Raw genomic sequence first — 16,771 nt, forward strand, 5'->3', positions numbered from 1 at the left:
CCCGCCCCCGGCCCCGAGCCGCACCCCTCTCGATTTACGTCTAGCTTCTTGCTCCGCCAGGCCCCGCCCTGAGGCCGGTCTCTCCCCGTCAAACCCCGCCCCGCCAGCTCTCGGTCCCGCCCCGAGACCAGCCCCGCCAGCTCCACGCTGAACCCCGCCCCGCGCTCCTACCGCGAGAAGGGTGGGTGCTGGGGACTGTGGGCCAGGAACAGAAGCCCCGGAACCTGACCGGAGCAAGGTCCCGGGGCGGGGTTCGTGCGCGGCCAAGGCCACGACTGCAGCCGGGCACCCGATATGCAGTGGGCGCCGACGCGTCTGAGCCAGTTGGGGGCGCCTCCGACCCTCTCGCCCCCGCCGGGCGGCCCGTGCGCACGTGGCTCGAGAAGCGGCCAGGCCGAAGGCTCTTCGTTCAGCTGCTAACGGGTTGCTCTTCCCTCAGCGGAAAGCCACAGGACGCCGGGGTTGTCGGCCGGCCCGGTCACCCGCGGACGCCTGCCCTCACAAAGCGCCTGTGTTCCTGAATGTTTCGCTGCAAACGAGAAGCCTTCACCCCAACTAAAAACCACACACAACGATGACAGTGAATTTTACAAACTGTCTGAACTCAGAATTCCCACGTGGAGCCCAAACCGAGAAGCCTTTCTCCGTAATGAGGAATGACCTTTTCGACCTTGGATTATTTAACGCTGTTAAACACTGGCACCACCTAAACATAAATACAAGGCATTTCCTGAGAGTGTGTCTGTGATTTCCAGGAGTTTAATTTCATAAGCTGCTCTGCCTACCCCTTTATAAAATATGCTGACCTATATAAAATTATTCTGGAGTGCCACTTTTCAGAGTCTGGGAGAACAATGGGAGTTTGTACAAGAACCTCGATGGGACATTTTTTACACAAATAACCTAATGATGGAATTAAATGCTTTTAGATTTTGTCTGTGAGCACTTTATGTTGAAACATCTTGCAGAGAAACTTGAGGTTTACGGTGTAAAGAGGTGAAAATTACAGACCATGAAGAGGAATTAGGAAGCCAGAGCTGGATAGGGCTTTAGTCTGCGCTCTAGCCTTGCCCAACAGCTCAGAAAACTAGGCCAAGAATTGCCCCAGCTCCCACCAACGGCCATTTGGGGGCAGCTAAAGGGATGCTCTGCTTCATCTTCTTTGTTCCAGTTTTTCATGGTTTTCAAGATACAGAGCTGAACTTTTGAAATACATAAGACTGTGTTCTGAATGCTTTACTCTGAAATTAATGCATTCATTTGTTGATCTTCATGGCAGGTTTTCGTTAGAGATCCCTTTCCAACACCAAGCAAAATTAGGAAGTTACAAAATTTCTCTTTGGTGTCTTCTTAGCTCCCCTTTCTGAACACATCGTGCTACCGTCTGTCCTGGACCAATCTCGGAGCTCAATTACATCTTTAGATAAGCTCTTATGGACCTCAGCCTATCTAAACATCTAGAGAAAAAGACTTCATAACTTCATTGCTTAACTTCCAGATATCTTAAGGTAGAATCATGTGGTTTTTTACCAGAATGAAGTTTGGAGCCAGCCAGATTTTCCTAAGTCAAAATATTGGCCTCATTTCTTCCATGCTATGTGGATTTGAGTAAGTTACAAATAACCTTCTTTGCCTCAGTTTTAATTGCTCCTCAAAAAATAGGGTATTTGGGTGGGAGAGAGGGGAAACTGGGTGATGGGCATTGAGGAGGGCACTTGTTGGGATGAGTACTGGGTGTTGTATGTAAGCCAATTTGACAATAAATTATATTTTTTAAACAACAGGGTTTTTGTTATGTATTATATACGTTAACATACATGTATTTGGTACTAGTGTGTTTGCTACCATTTTTAAAGACTGGCTCACCAGTGTACCATAAAGTGATCCACATGTTGCTGGGCACATAGTAGGAGTTTAGTAAATATCTGTTAATCATTGAATACTGAAACCAGCTTTTTCTAATGGATTATCCAAGTTTCTTGTGCTTTACTGACGATTCTCTGTGGAAACACAAAATAGTTCTTCACCATCATGACCTATATGCTAGTCTGCTAGTTCCCTCTTTCAGAGGCCCTGGGAAATCACATTTACTTTGGTAAGCCCCTAGAGTACAGTGCTCTGCCTTGAAAAGCTACTTCTTAACTGTCCCTTCCACCCCCACCCTGAGGGTGCAGCCTCAGTGGGCACTCTGGTCACCAGGATGTGAAATGCAGTCAAAGAATAGAGGGGGGAGGGAGGCAGTGAGAGAGTAGATGGGCACTCATGACAGACTGTCTCCTTTTGCCTTACTCTTTATATCCTTATTAATCTGGGAGTCCTCTCGCCTCATGTCCTTTCTGGAACAAAGCAGGGTCTAAATAAAATGTCAACAATGTTTTTCTACTCTACCTACTTCTCTAGCTTCCCAGGTTATTTTGAAATCTGATCTGATTCTTGGAGGCCAAGACTCACTGATTAGAACATTTGATGAGCTTTGTCCTTTCATCTCATCTGAATCCCTAGAAGTAGGCCCAGGGTAAACATTTGACCATTCTTGGCCTAAGGTGTGGAAATTTGGTGTTAAGGGCTGAATTTTGTCTCCCCGCCAAATTCGCGTGTTGAAGTCCCAACCCACAGCACCTCAGAATGTGTCTACAGACACATTGGAGATAGGGCCTTTAAATAGGTAATCATGTTAAAATGAGGTCCTTAGGATGGGCCCTAATCCAGTATGACTGATGCCGTTATAAGAAAAGGGAAACCAAGAAGACAGGCTTCAGGAGAAACCAAAGCTGTGGACACCTTGACCTTGGACTTCTCACCTCCAGAACTGTGAGGAAATACATTTCTGTTTTTAAGCCACCCAGTCTGGGGTACTTTGCAGCTTTAGCAAATTGATACAGTTGGGAGTTAAAGAGGTTCATCACCACACTTAGGGCTACAGAGAGCTTTTCTCAGCTAAGAGGCCTTGTAGAAGGCCATAGGGAGTCTGGCTCTCCAGGATGCAACAACAGAGCCAACACTCTGTCTACCGCCCAGCTCCCTGCCAAGCTGTGCGGGGGGGGGGGGGGGGGGGGGGGGGGGGGGGGGTCACTTATGCAATAATCAAAGTCAACCAACCCCACAACTTCTCACTAAATTAAGTCAGACAGGTGATTACCAACACATGCTCTGTATTTAAATATCACCCAATGTTCTATGCATGGCTCCACAACAAAGAACCATTCTTGGAGACCTTGCAAAACTCTGTTCCAGCAGAATTGTCTATAAAAAACATCCTCTGAAGGTTATCTCTCCTCATTTACTTCCACTGTAAAACTGGAGATGCTTTTTCTTACTCTGGAAAAAACTTCCAGGTCGTCATTCCCACTGAGGAAGCGGTCAATGGGGTCATTACCCCTCCTGCTGAGTGTGACCTTGTACCAGATAAGCCCCGAGAATTCACCAGGTGTGCTGGCTTTCAGAATTTTGCAAAGTTTTTCTGGAACCCCTGTTTCCTCTTTGCTGTGCTCTCCACTCACTGCTTATTTCCATGCTATGTCTGTCGGTCTTACTACTGTGGATCCTGGAGATCGACAACAAAGCTTCATGAAATTGTACTTCAATTTCTGTTAACCTAACCTTAACCTGTTAACTTTCATTCTGTTAACCTAACCTTAACCTGCAAGACCTCAGTCTTGTAAAATAAATGTCCAGTATTTCCAGTTCCATGCACCTGAAATTCTGCATGAGGAAGTTCATGACATTGATGATTCTAGCAGAGTAGATGAGATTTCACAACCCATGGACCCAGAGGTATTACGTGCAACTCTCTTTATTTCCCCATAACTGGATTCCCTCTCTAGCTTCCTCTCCTACCCGATGGCAGAAAAGTTACTTCCAGGACAATTCAGACATGTCTGAGTTTTCAGACTTTTTCAAGTTCACAATTCAATTAATTCAGCTTTGAGCTCTCCCTGCTTTCCCTAGGTGGGTCCATACAAAGGGGGCTCAGCCGTGGGAGAGGACTCTTGCCCTTTGAACCTCTCTCTGTCTTATGCTAGCTGATGCTGATATGAGACCTGCTCCATCCAGGCCACTATGATCATTCCTTCCTTTGACAGCCTTGGCCATCCTAATCTGGGGTATTGACAGACCGTGCTAGTTTTTTTCCTTAACCCCCAGGTCCCTTCGGGTCTCGGGCAACCCCTCTCCGGGGCACTGGCGCTATGGGATGCTCCCCAGGGGACGTTCCCAGCCTGGTCTTTCCAGTTTGGACATTTTCCCCTTCACTGGCTCACCCTCCCCCAAGCTGGTGTCGTGTGGAAGGAAATCAGGTCCGTGCACGCTTCCCAGGTCCTGCCAGGAAGGGGCCCAGGCTTCCTAAAGTTTTCCAGGAAAAGTCCTCCTCCCCCGCTACCCCCCAGCTCCGCCCTTCTGCGGGAGGGGGCAGCGTGGTTGGCTTTAAGCTTTAACTCTTCCCTCACAGCAGTGCTCCTTCTGTGTCTCACGCCATCCGGATCTCCGATCTCCCGGGGAGGAGGCGGTGGTGGGAGGGACACAACCTCTGCCTCATCATATCTTTTCCAAATTTGTATTTTCTTCGTCAGCACTGACCAAATGGGCATGCTTTGTTCTGAGTTCTTCTCCTGGTACGTATCCCTTTCCCCTTAGGGTAATTCACCCTCAGGTTTCTCTGCTGGGGGAAGGTTCTTGGGGTTGAAAAGGAATGGAGATGGGACCATACTAACAAACTCTTCCATCTGCCTGTATTTTAAAACTGGATTGTTTTCAGGCAAATGTTTCTCCGCCTTTTTATTGAAAGCTTATGCTCCATTTGCAAAGCTTTTTTTTTTTTTTTTTTAACCTAAAAAGGCATTGTTACATTACGGTGGAGAAAGTTTGTTTGATAGTACTTACAAAACGCTACGAAGTTATTAATAACATTTGAGAGGAAGACACGGTGAGACTCTGTTGCATTTAATCCAATTATCAAAACACTTGACATTTTTGAAGCGGATGGAACACTGACCAGCACTGAGTCAGGCAATTCCTCTCGAAGCTTTATGTCTTCATCACACAGTCGCTGGCTTTTCAAGTGTTCATACTTGCACTTTCTTTTTCGGGTTGTTTTGGTAACTGCAGAAAGGGGGAAGTGCACGAATGTGCTCAGTCCTGCCAGACCTTTCTTCACCTTGCAGTTCATTTTTCACATTTCCTTCTTCCTTAAGAGTATCTTAAGTGCTTCCTCGTTAGTGATAATAGTCTGCATCAGCTCCAATGCTTAGAGTAACAACAAGCTTCCTGAACCAACTTTGTTGCATGAAGCCCCTTAAACAGTTCACCTGCCTTTGGAAAGCAGATTAAGTTTATTAAAATGGAGTTTCTGGCAATAATCAAAATCGTCATGTTTTAATTAAGGCATTTTTTTTTTTTATTTTTTATAAATTTTTTTTTTCCAACGTTTATTTATCTTTGGGACAGAGAGAGACAGAGCATGAACGGAGGAGGGGCAGAGAGAGAGGGAGACACAGAATCGGAAACAGGCTCCAGGCTCTGAGCCATCAGCCCAGAGCCCGACGCGGGGCTCGAACTCACGGACCGCGAGATCGTGACCTGGCTGAAGTCGGACGCTCAACCGACTGCGCCACCCAGGCGCCCCAAGGCATTTTTTTTTTAATTAACTCATTTTGAGAGAGAGAGAGAGAGAGAGAAAGCATGCACATGCAGGCAGGGGAGAGGCAGAGAAAGAGAATCCCAAGCATGCTCAGGACAGAGCCCAACACCAGGCTCAATCTCAAGAATCATGAGATCATGACCTGAGTGGAAATCAAGAGTTGGTGGCTTAACTGACTGAGCCACCCAGGCGCCCCTAAGGCCATGTTTTATATTACACTTTAAAAATGTTTGTTTATTTATTTTTGAGAGAGAGAGAGAACACAGTGGGGGGAGGGCAGAGAGAGAGAGAGGGAGACACAGAATCCAAAGCAGGCTCCAGGCTCTGAGTTGTCACACAGAGCCCAACATGGGGCTCAAACCCATGAACTGTGAGATCATGACCTGAGCCGAACTCATGCTCAACCGACTGAGCCACCCAAATGCCCCTAAACTTTAAAAAATCTAATCTGAACTTAAAAAAAGAAAGTACTTTTTAGTACAGTTAAAAATTGTGTTTATACACACATGAAGAGAGAGAGAGCACATCACCATATACCTTTAGGGAATATATAGCTGACAGAGGAAAGCTAGCAAATAAAGAATCTCGAGAATTTTCATTTCTAAGGCAGCCATTGCTTTTAAGCTAGCATATTTTTCACTTTGAAGGATGAATATGAGATTTAAATGAGATATGTGCATTCTACCCGTCTCTCACAAAAAGGAAACATTTTGATCCGTATTAACATTTGAGTCTCTTCTGCCAAGAGAGGAAACCAATTTAAGAGGAAATAAACAAAGATAAATTGCATATTTTTGTGTGGATTTATCCCCATAGATATCATTTGTTTATTCATTCATGCGTTCATTTATTCAACAGGCATATCTTCATGACATAGTGGCTCTTGGTGTTCAGGGAAACAAGAAGAGAGGGTGATTCTATATTATCAGTTCTATATTATCAGTTATTTCAGTTGGTGGCTTTGCACATGGAAGGTGGCCACCACTGAGTTGAGTTGGAAATGTCTCTGGACAGGGGAAAATATCACGTAGGGCTTAAGAGAGAGAGGATGGCAAGACTGGTAGATGAGCGTAGCAACAGATTGTCATTAGATTGTCTTTGGAAATTGGTTTGCAGAGTCAGACAAAATCCAGGGGACAGGTGCAGAATTCAATCAAGTGTCACTGTCACATCAGTGAGAGCTGTGGTCCCAGCAATAGGAAGAATGTGAAAATGAAGCAGAATGTCATCAAGTTCAAAAGCCTGGAGCAGACACCTTGTCTTCCTGGAATTGGGTTGAGCGTTGTTCCTTCAGTGGATGAGCATCTTTTAAGTGAAGAAGTTAAGTGAATTAAATGAAGAAATGTAGGATGTAGAATTAAGTGAAGAAATACTAAAGAGAACCAAACTCATAATCCCAGAATCTCCACGTTAAGGGATTGTCGGTGAACACATATACATTAAATGTACAAATGTAATCTAAAAATTTAAATGCACGTAACAAAACAATCATATTATAATTAAAAAAATCGCTTTTTAGAAGTGATTGTTTAAATTTGCTAAACAAAATATGAATTAAGTTGAACTAGAAACTTAGTAATAAATATTAATTATAGGACCAAAACCACCTGTTTCCTCTGCACAAATACCATCCTCGAGGACACTAAACAACTCCCTGACTCATATGACTCTCCCATCAAAGCCTATTTCTTTTGGAGGTAATGGTGATTGTGGGGGGACCATCATTGAGACCAGAGACAGAAAGCAAAGTAAAACAAAGATATTTCTTTTATTCCGATATGAGAGGTCTCTTGAAGTTGTTAAAGTTAACTTCTACAAAGTCAATTCTACTTTTCATTACTTAGGGAAAAAAAGTCTTCATATTTATATCATGAGCATTGTTCTCATGTCTTCTGCATTCCGGAACTTGATTTGCCTTTTGTTTGCTATTTGCAGTGCTTTCTAACATTTGTAACAAATGACATACTTGAACACTCAAGTTGCCGGGGTTCTAGTTTTCTTCTTCTTCTTCTTCTTCTTCTTTTTTTTTTTTTTTTTTTTTAATTTTTGAAATTTATTTATTTTGAGAGAGACAGAGACAGCATGAATGGGGGGAGGGGCAGAGAGAGCGAGGAGAGAGAATCCCAAGCAGTCTCCGTACCACCAGCACAAAGCCTGATGTGGGGCTCGAACTCACAAAACCTCGAGATCATGACCTGAGCTGAAACCAAGAGTCAGACGCTTAACCGGCTGAGCACTCAGGCACCCTTAATTTTCTTATTTCATGTCGATGGACTGTTGTATCCACTTTGTGTCTTATAAAATGGTTTCACGTAAGGTGGGAGCATATTTCCCCAGGATGCCAAATAGTTTTGTGATTAAAGGTGAAGCCTTCTGGAAACAGGGGAAAAAGAGAAAACGGGTGCCATCCATTGATCCCTAAATCTCAGAAACAAAAACAAGGAGATACATTCTGAGGCCATATTGTTAAGGTTAAGCCAGAGTTTGAATATCTAGGTATTGCATGACCCCACCCACAGTAAGAGCATCATTAAAACAAACCTGTCTCAGGGCTACTGCAGAGCACAGACTTTGGGGAATTCAACAGGCCACCGACATGGCTACTCTCTAGCTGCCCTCCAGAAGAATGTACATGTTTGTGGTAGACTCCAGATTTAAGCAGTGCCAAAGAGAACACACTCCTTATTTTGCAATGTGAGTATGTAGAAAATACACTGAAAGGACTCTAAAATTTGCCCAGAAGGATGAACAGAAATCTTAGGCATAAAGTCCAGCTGAATCAAGGAGTTTCTATCTCCTTCTGCTTGCTGGAAGAACAACTCAAGCCGGCACCACTTGTCTGTGTCACAATGGCTTTAAACATTTCTAAATCTAATACACCCCTTCCCACTGTGCAAGAAAAAATATGCAAACGTGGACAGATGATTGGAAACATTCATTTCCAACTGATTTGCAAAATTAAAAGATTTGTCAAGATGTTACCAAAAACAGAGGCTGGGTGGCTCAGTTGGTTAAGTGTCTGACTTTGGTTCAGGTCATGATCTTGTGGTCTGTTAGTTCAAGCCCCACATCTGGCTCTGTGCTGACGGCCTGGAGCCTGCGTCGGATTCTGTGTCTCCCTCTCTCTCTGCACCTCCCTCGCTCGCACTTTGTCTCTATCTCAAAAAATAAATACACATTAAAAACATTTTTACAAAGATTTAAATAAATTTATATAAAAAGATGTTACCAAAAACATAGATTCTTATTTGCCTAAAATGAATCAAAAAGAATTCAAATAAGAAATTTTAAAAATAATACATCATTATTCATAATAGTATGTGAACAACCTAAGTGTCGACAGATGAATGGATAAAGAAAATGTGGTAGGTAGATAGATAGATGATAGATAGGTAATAGTTCAGCCTTTAACATGAAGGAAATCCTGTCATTTCTGATAACATGGATGAGCCTGGTGGGTATTATACTAAGTGAAAAAAGCCAGACAGAAAGCATGGTGTCACTTATACGTGTAATCTGAAAAAACAGTCCGACTCATAGAAACAGAGAGTGGAACAGTGGTGCCACGGCCTGGGGGTTGGGGGAAATAGGGAGAGGTTGGTAAAAGGTTAAAACCTTTCCGCCATAAGATGAATGAGATTGGAAGATCTAATGTATTAACATGGTGAATATAGCTGATGAGAGTGTCTTGTAGAACTGAATTTTTTTTTTAAGACCATAGAACTTCAATGTTCTCATCAGAAAAAAAGGAGGAGGTAAGTATATGAGGTGACGTGTTAATTAACTCAGTGGAGGGGGGGAAGCTCTTTCACAACATATAGATGTATCAAATCATCACATTGTACACTTTAAATGTCCTACAATTTTACCTGTCAATTATGCCTCAGTAACGCTGAAAAAATAATAATAGTCGATGACACATTGTCCAGCAGTGATTTGTTGTGTAAACTAAATTTTTGTTTTGGATCAGCTAGTTCTTTTTTTTTTTTTTTTAATGTTTTTTTTTTTTTTTTTTAATGTTTATTTGTTTTTGACAGACAGAGCACAAGTGGGGGAGGGGCAGAGAGAGAGAGGGAGACGCAGAATCCAAAGCAGGTTCTGAGCTCTGAGCTGTCAGCACAGAGTGTGACGTGGGGCTTGAACTCATGAACTGAGAAATCACGACCTGAGTTGACGTCTGACACTTAACTGACTGAGCCACCCAGGCGCCCCTGGATCAACTTTTTAACCAAATTATTTTGGATCAAATGGTCTGCCACACAAAATGCGGATGAAGGGGGTATATAAAGCAAAGATAGAGGACAGGATCATATTTTTCCAAAAGTGCATTCTCAGTCTTGTCCTAAGGCTAGTGGGACTTCCAATGGGTGTACCTGCTGTTGGGAGAGGAGGGAAGGAAAGGGAGGTGAATGGGGGGACAGCAACATCAGCCCAGACTTGCTTATCTTTCCAGGTCCTCAAATCTTGATCTGTAGGCTCTTTTTGGCACAAGAGACCCTTTGAGTGACTGCTAATCCCTCTCACCCCACCCCCCAACTCCCACCCCAGTCTGGGGAACTTGTCTTCCCTGCCAGTTTTTCCATGGGCTCTACGGAAAAGGCCGAGGCAGGGAAAGATTTGCTCAGTACTCAGACACTGCAGCAGCAGAAATGATTCATAGCTTCCCCATATTCTAAGATCATTAAGAATCAAATGTCTTTAGAATAAATACTCTGTGGTGCCTGGGAGTGGGAAAAGAGATGTGACTTATCAGGCAATGACCTTGTCTTCTTAGAGTAGCTCAGGACGTTGAAGGAGAATTGGGCATGAATGTGATAAATTATCCTGAAATTTCAATGTATTTGAACGGGGCTTGGGTAACTCCTCTTAAGTATGGTTGTTCTTTTTTTTTTTTTTTTAATGTTTATTTATTTTTGAGAGAGAGTGCGAGAGGGGAGGGGCAGAGACAGAGAGAGAGAGACAGAGGATCCAAAGCAGGCTCTATGCTGACAGCAGCAAGCCTGTTATGGGGCTCGAACTCAGGAACTGAACCCTGAGATCATGCCCTGAGCTGAAGTGGGATGCTCAACCCGACTGAGCCACCCAGCGCCTCAGTGTGTTTATTTTTAAATGGTGTGTGTCCATCTGAAAGGAGGACAAGAGGTGTGGACTAAAGCAGTTTGTGTCTGAGCACTTCACGGTTACTACTGTCCAAAGCTTAGATCAGCCCCGAAAGCAAAACAGGTAGAAGCCTACTCTCTTTTTGGGCTTTGGGCCCACCTTTGTTTCTCATGCACCCTTCTCCCATTGCTGCTACTGTGACAGGCTTTCTCGTTGAGACCCCCACCCCCACCCCAATGTACCCATTTCTCTGTTAAACCCCTGCCCTCAACACACACACAAACTCAGCATCTTCACAGAAAGCTCTTCCTCTCTCTTCTGGTCCTAAGTGAAAGCAGGCTGTCTCTAGCAATAAAGCACCCCTTCTGGAAACTCTTCTGCATCTCTAGGGCCTGGGGTATGTGAGTGAGGACAGAAGGATGGGGGTGGGGAGAAGGAGGTTAGTGTTCCCTCATCCCTTCACATTTTACACCTTGCTCTCCTGACTTCAGGGGAGACCCCAACTCCAAGGAGATCCCTCCCACACAGCAACTCCACCGTCCTCAGGGTGTTAACTTCAAGGTCGTCATTCACATTTTGCAGAGTCCGTCTCCAGGATTATAGTTTTTTAACCCTCCCTCGGCCTATCCCATTTTTCCAGATTTTGCCAACGTTTAAAAGAACGACAGACTGCAGTAGTCTCAGAGGTTCTTGACCTCCTGCCTCCAATGTGTTCATTCCCATTCCCATTTTCCGCTCCCTGTCTGAACTGTCCATACTTCTTTCTGTCCTGCCCCTATTCCCACTGTCTTAACTGTCCTGATACCTCCAAGAGTGGAGCACCGCAAAGGATATGACTTCAGACCCACCGTAGGCTCAGGGTCCAGGTATGCTACTCGCTAGGACATCAGGCTTTACCTGGGACCTTATCTCTTTCACTTCACTTTCTGGTCATCTATAAAGTGATATCACACCAACTTCATAGGGCAGTCGCAAGCAGTAAATGAAGTAACAGCTAAAAGATCTGGCACATAGTAGGTGCTCATTAATGTTGGCCACTTTCCATTCCCTCGACTTTGGTGCTTCCCAGCGATGCTTTTCCTCTCCCCTTCACTGACGTTTCCAAACCTCTGCTCACTGTCCAAATGCCCTATTGCACTAAGTCCAAATGCACTAAGAGGTAATTCGCCATGGTAACACACAGCACCCGTCCCCTGCACTCATTTTCCCCTGTTTCAAAAGATGCACTTCTCTGTTTCCTCCCTATTGTGCTCTGGACCCGTTCCCTCCAATTTCCCTCTGGACCTCACTTCATCAATTACTTCCTCTCTCTGGTATGTTTACTCCCTACATCCATTTCCACCGACTATTTCTTCCTCCTTGCCCCACCCATGATGTCTGCCTCTTCTTAAACGTCTTCTGTTGACCTTGCACCCCTTCTAGTCACCACCTTCCCATTGTGTCTGGATCTCCTTGAAAGAGCCTGCCCTCTCCTCAGTGCCCAGCCAGCCAGCTGCCCCTCAACCTGCTGCAGGGCATGTGGCTTCCTGTGTCACCCACCTCACCTGCTTTCATGAATGTCGCCAGTGCCCTTCTGAGTGCTGCATACAAGAGACTTTTTCATCTTTTTTTCCTGCTTCAATTCTCAACAGCATTTCACTCTGGGGGTGACTTCTTCTTGTAGTGCTCTACTCTTTGTGTCCAGGACCTCACTATCTGGTGGTGTATTTTTTTTGCAGGACTGTGGCCACTCCTTTTTCAGTCTCCTTTGAAAACTATTGGTTCCTCTTGTCTAAGTCCACTCTCTCCAACATATACTGTGTGCCTATTGAGTGCCAGACCTGTGTGGATGGATGTGTTGCAGACAAAGACTATAATAATAGAAGCACAGTCCGAAGCTGTACAAAGACAAGACCCACCCTGGAGCGTGGTCAGGAAAGGCTTCATGGAGAGGTGAGAGGAAGAGTAGGTGTCCACAACCAGACAAGGAAAGAAAGGATATTTTAGGCAGAAGAAACATTCCCAGGGCAATGCCTGAAAGGTAGACGGAAGCAGATTTACAGAAGTAGAATTCTGAGTAACACAAGTCTCAGAGGTACTATGTTCCTCTGTTTCAGTGTTCTCAACCAGTGTGATTTTGTCCTTCAGGGGACATTTGGCAATGTCTGGAGACACTTTGGGTTGTCATGATGTGGGGAGTGCTATTAACATCTGGTGGATAGAGGCCAAGGATACTGTAAAATATCCCACAATGCACAGCATAGCCCCCTCCCCTCCCCAACAAAGAATCGTCCAGCTCAAAATGTTAATAACGCTGAGGTTGAGACATCATGTTTTATTCTAACTTTAGCCTGAGGAGTCTGGCTCCAGGCCAAGTTTCAACGTGTGATGTTTTCAGACCAGACTACAGGCAATTACAAAGTTTTACCTGGCAGGTCTCATAAGGGGTAGGCTCTGCCCTACCCATGCTAGACTTGGTGCTCAGCCAGGGCACTGCAGTTTTCTGGACAGTGTTGCAAAGACTCAGAGGCAAGCCCCACCGCGCTGCACCCCCACCCCCCACCCCAGCCCTGCTCTGAGGCATATCTGCAAGCCTGGCCCAAACACCCCCACTTCCAGGCCTCTTTTTGTGGGGGGGTTGTCTCAGATGAGGCCTTTCTCAGGACCTCTGCCAAGACCACCTGGTCTGGGGGGCCTTGAAGACACTACTCTCCACTCTGACTCAGCATTCAGTACTTTTCCACTCTTAGCCTTCCTCACCTCTACCTCCCCAGGCCCCCAGGTCCTGGCGGCTCTACTCTCTGACTGGCTGTAGACCTAGTCACATTGTACAATTATTTGGCTTTCTTTGTCTTCGAATCTGAGAGGCCCTTAATGATTTTAGAGCTGAGTGAACAAAAGCATGTGTCAGTTTTCCAGACGGCAAACCTAAGAGGGGTAATTCACAGCAGATGATAGAAAAAGGCTTCAAGGAATTTTGTGGACAGCTTGGCAAAGGAAAATTTCACTGGGGTCAGTGGAAACTCCTCTGTTTAGGTCTCAAAGAGTAACTGTGCAAGTGCGGAGTGAGTGCCTAGGGTTACCTAGCACTTGTGGGACCAGCACCCCGAAATGTTAGGATTCCCTGATATTTAGAGTCATGTAGGTGAGACTCCAATTGTACTCTGGCTGGGTAGGTCATCCTGGAGTGTGTTATTCAGTTTTTGACACGCTCGAAAAAGTTATTTGCTTAAATTTGTGACTAAAGGCATTTCATTGTGCAGCCATGCATGCTCATGACACAAAGTCTTCATGAGGGCATGTATTGACAGGTCTCCTCTCAGCTCGGACACTGTCTCCCACTTTCCTCCTCCAGAGGCAGTGACTGTTTTATGCAACCATTTTTTAGGAGGGTCCGTGACAAATCTGAATATGTCCAAGGAAACAATTGGGTCAACGAAGGATGCTTATCTTGGAGAAGGAAAAACCTCTCAGCATGGTGGAGAATGAGGTAACATGAAGAAGTCTCAGGAAAAGAGATTGGAACAGAAGTGGATTTGCTATGGCTTTCATGGAATAGAAGCTTCTGGGCCCCCCACCTGCACTATCTTCTTTGAAGACTTCCACCTAATATCACGTTCATCATTGTTATTCTTTTTTTTTCTGAAGGAGAGCCCTCCCCCCACCCCAAGTTGAATAAGATCAGCTCCACTAATTCTGGATCCACCCCTGAGCTAGAATTAATCTACATAATTCCTTGGGACAAAACTAGGATTAATAGTAGAAAGTTACAGTGAGGCAAACATTGCTCAAGATCTGGAAATTCTCCCAGTTAGAGCTATTAAAAATTGGGATGGGCTGCAGAAAACCAGAAAGTGCGTCATTGGATGCCTTGGGTAGAAGCGAATGAGGCAGGGGTGTTGTAAGAGGGGCTGATGATCTCTCCCAACTCTAGGAATCAAAGTCTCTGAGATAAACTACAGAGAGGGCACTGAGACAGCATTTGCTTGCCTATGTATTAATAGTAGGGACCCCAAGTCCAATAGCAGGGACCCCCAAGTCCAGGCACGTATAGTTTGCTAGGTTTAAGTCACTGTATTAAAAAAAAAAAGTAATAAAAATATTCAGAAGCATTCAGTGTTCCACGATGAACTTTCTCAAACATATTCAAACCAGTAGGAAGTCACTGAATCGAGTTGGCAATAGACTCCTAATCTATTCCTCCTAATCTCCTGCTCCTCCAGCCATGCTCCCAGATGCTGGATTCCTTGCTCAAGATCAGCTAGAGGCGTGGTTGTATTCCTTCGGTAAGGTCTCCAGCGCAGAGAGAAGTGGCCAGCACCCCACCATCACACTAATGTTTGTTGCCGTTGAACTGTCAAGCGCAGTGGCCACTGGTCCTTTCAGGCACATCAGTAGACGCTTCCTCAGGACGAACCACTGGCGATCATTTCACTACTAGTGATGCCGTCATATGCTGCGGATTACTGGCGTCCCATTTTCATCAGGAAGAACTTCAGCACTGCATTCAAGGCCAAACACATCCGTATCCATCCCATATTCTGACCTTTAAAAGTTTGTTTTCTTGGACCACTCACACCCGATATGACATGGATCATGGTTCTCGGGACAGCAGAGACAACCCTAGGCATTTCACTAGAGAGAATTCAATGTAGGAAATTGGCTGTGCAGGTAAGAAGGCAAACACAGAAAAGTGTTTAGTGAGCAGAGATAGTGGGGGCTGGCTCAGGAAACAAGGCAGAGGCTGGATCACCAGAACCTGCCAGCTGGGAGGGGTGGCCTGAGGCGGGGAGCTGGGCCTCCATGGAGAGCTGTTGCACAGGCAGGGCAGAGGCGTGGAAGAGGGGCCTTGAGGCCAGACTGCTGCCTGGTGGTGCTGTCACCTCTGCAAGACATGGGCAGACTGGTTTGGGGGTCTGGAAAAGAGCTGGGAGTCTGCCAGTGTGATGGTGACAAGAACAGCAGGCCAGCAGGTGGCCATTCCCTCCTCAAGCCTTCCAGTGTCCTCTCAGTGCTCCCACTGGTGGGTCCTAATGGGGAGCCAGCTGGCAAAGGGAAGTGTATTTGCAGAGCCTTGACCTTGGCCTCAAACTGCAGAGCAGAGCAGGGCGGTGCTGAGCTGCGAGGCAATGATTTAATAACTAGCACAGCCTCACCTGCCCGCAGGACACCCAGACCCCTCACCACCTGGCCTGCTGATCACACTTGCCTTCCCCTCGTCTCCTTCCCTCCCCAATGAGGGGGTGCAGTCCCTCCCCGCCATCTCCCGGGGAGAACTGATGATGCCCACCTCGGGTTCCGTTGTACCTGCCCAGGTAATTAAGAAAGCACTGGGAACACATCAACATGTCTGTTTCTCCCTGTTAAAATCCTGAAGCCCCTTGATGGAAAAGGGTGAGTTTTCATCATCGTGCCTCCAAAGCTATGGTTGGCACATAGCACATACTTTAAAAACATTTGTTGAGGGAGCGCCTGGGTAGCTCAGTCCGTTGAGCAGCTGACCTCTGACTTCGGTTCAGGTCATGATCTCATCGGGCTAGCTGTTATCTGCGCAGAAGCCACTTTGGATCTTCTGTCCCTCCCTGGCCCCCTGCCCCTTCCCTGCTTATGCTCTCTCTCAAAAATAAATAAATCTTTAACAAACAAACAAAACATTTGTTGAATGAATATGTCGTAGATGTTTGCCCAGTCATGGCACTGATAATCTAATTGGAAGAGGTCATATAAAACATTAATATACAAATTGAAAATCTTTAAAGGAAAGTGAAGCACACTGGACTTTAAAAAAAATTAGTTTTTGATTTTTCCTAATTTAGAGAAAACTCTAACAACTTCCTTTTAGTAATTAAATGTATCAGGTAGCTTTTGAGGAGTCTCTAATATAACTTTCCTTTAGTAATCAAATGGATTAGGAACTTTTTGGGAAGAGTTTAAAAGTCCTCATCTCTGCATGAGTTGGATAACACACATGGAAAATACTTGTGGTCTGAGAACAGAGGTGTTTTCATATATGGAAGGGTTTTGTTCTTTTCCCATTTTCTTTGGGAAGGATGGTTA

General features: G+C 45.2%; 1 long non-coding RNA gene across 1 annotated transcript; it reads left to right on the top strand.

Annotated features, from left to right (window-relative positions):
* The first annotated feature begins 1,627 nt into the window (after nt 1-1,627).
* On the top strand, nt 1,628-16,366 carry LOC123588607. The gene is made up of 2 exons (XR_006707929.1): nt 1,628-4,610; nt 14,103-16,366. It is a non-coding gene; the product is annotated as an uncharacterized LOC123588607 (long non-coding RNA).
* The last annotated feature ends 405 nt before the right edge of the window (nt 16,367-16,771 follow it).

The sequence above is a fragment of the Leopardus geoffroyi genome, chromosome D3 (assembly GCF_018350155.1).
Source record: "Leopardus geoffroyi isolate Oge1 chromosome D3, O.geoffroyi_Oge1_pat1.0, whole genome shotgun sequence".
Taxonomy (NCBI): domain Eukaryota; kingdom Metazoa; phylum Chordata; class Mammalia; order Carnivora; family Felidae; genus Leopardus; species Leopardus geoffroyi.